The sequence below is a fragment of the Octodon degus genome, unplaced genomic scaffold (genome assembly GCF_000260255.1).
Source record: "Octodon degus isolate 3935 unplaced genomic scaffold, OctDeg1.0 scaffold00131, whole genome shotgun sequence".
NCBI classification, from domain to species: Eukaryota; Metazoa; Chordata; class Mammalia; order Rodentia; family Octodontidae; genus Octodon; species Octodon degus.
The window spans coordinates 4,173,827-4,175,582 of record NW_004524707.1 but is presented as its reverse complement, the minus strand read 5'-3'; the positions used below and the strand labels follow the sequence as shown (position 1 = coordinate 4,175,582).

The 1,756-nt window shown below is 51.8% G+C and overlaps 1 pseudogene; it reads right to left on the bottom strand.

Annotated features, from left to right (window-relative positions):
• The window catches only part of LOC101591839, a 74,718-nt pseudogene that overhangs the window by 65,562 nt on the left and 7,400 nt on the right, over positions 1-1,756 (bottom strand).

The window sequence follows — 1,756 nt, the reverse complement described above, 5'->3', positions numbered from 1 at the left end:
CAAGGGAGGGGATGGGGAGGAAGATGTTTTGCCCTTTGGCCTGGAAGCATCGCTGCTGACTCCAACACAGGAAGCCCAGCTGGGCTGGGGGCAGGGCAGAGGTCTGGTCATAAGAAATAAAAATGTAGATTGGTTAAAAAAAAAAAAAAAAGGCCACCCATGAGGAAGCAGGGTGAGCGTCCCCATTCCTGGGGAGGGCAGCATGCTGCTGGGGCTGCTGGGCAGGGCTCAGGCGGGCTCCAAGTTGGTGGGGGCAGGTTTTTATGCTTGAAATACTGTACAACCTGTTGAGGCAGTTCCGCCAGCACAGCTTTGACCAGAGTCTCTTTTGCTGTTTTTTGAAACTCTCGACTGGGCACGAACTGCACAGTGTCACTGGCTGTTTCCTCGCCAGTGTAGGAGCTAAGCCTGTGACTGTCCCCGTCTAGAAACTCCATGGCAGCAAAGTCGGCGTTGCCCATGCCCACGGTGATGATGGACATGGACAGCTTGGAAGCCTGCACCATGGCGTGCCGCATCTCCTCCATGTTGCTGATGATGCCATCCGTGATGATGAGCAGGATGAAGTACTGCATGGCTGTCTGTTGCTGTGTGGCCTGTGCTGCAAGCTGGGCCACATGGTTGACCATGCGGGAGAAGTTGGTAGTGCCATAGCAGCGGATAGGAGGCAGGCAGGCTGAGTATGCCTGGGTGATGCCATCCACACCTGAACAGAAGGGGTTGGTGGGGTTGAAGTTGATGGCAAATTTGTGGGAGACCCTCCAGTCTGGGGGTAGCTGGGCCCCAAATCCCAGAGCTAGAAATATCTTGTCACTGTCATAGTCCTGGATGATCTGTCCCACTGCCCAGATGGTCGACAGGTATTCATTGGTGTCCACAGGGTTGATGTACAAAGACAAAGGGTCCAGGGGATTCCCGTTGGAAGCTGTGAAGTCTATTGTAATAGTGAACATGAGCTGGCAGCATCCCAGGATGTAGTCTAGGAAGGAGTAATCCCAGTGTATCTTGTAAGAATGCAAGATGATGATGCCCACCCGGGCTCTTGTAGCTCTTTTTCCTCTGCTTCTTAGGGTTGATGCACTCCAACTCCATCAGCGGAATGCCATCATGGGTCTCACACATCTGTGACATGGATATCTGGAATTCACCGATTAGGTCATGGCCCCATCATTGTCATAGTCATAGCACATGACCTAGGTGGGCTTGTCCATGTCTCTATCACACAGGGATGCCAACAGCACAGGGAGTGGTTTTCATGCAGGGTCCAGTGTGTATTTGATTACCTCAGTCCTGTGGACCAGCATCCATTTGCCATCATCCCCTGGCTTATAAAACTCAAGAAATGGTCTGACTTCCCAAAGAGGTCCTTCCTGTCCAGCTTCCTGTCTGCCAGGCTCAGCATGATGACCTAGTTGTCTGACAACTCCTGGGTGGCAATCGTAATCAAGCCCTTCCTGCTGACTTGTCATTCATCAGCAGAAGAAGTCGAGTGATCTTGCTGGAGACTATCATGCCCAGACTTCAGGAGAACTGGCCCAGAAAGTCATGCTTGTCAAGCTGTGTGCTGGATTTGACCTGGTCAAACAGGGCGAACTTGAGCTTCTGCACCTCCTTGAAGTGGTAGTTGAAGACAAACTTCTTGGAGAATGCTGGGTTGAGCTTGTTGATGGCCATTTCTGTCCTGTCCTACTGCATCCACCTGCCATTATTTTCTATGAAGAGGACACAGAAAGGGTCTAGCTTGGAGGTGATGCCC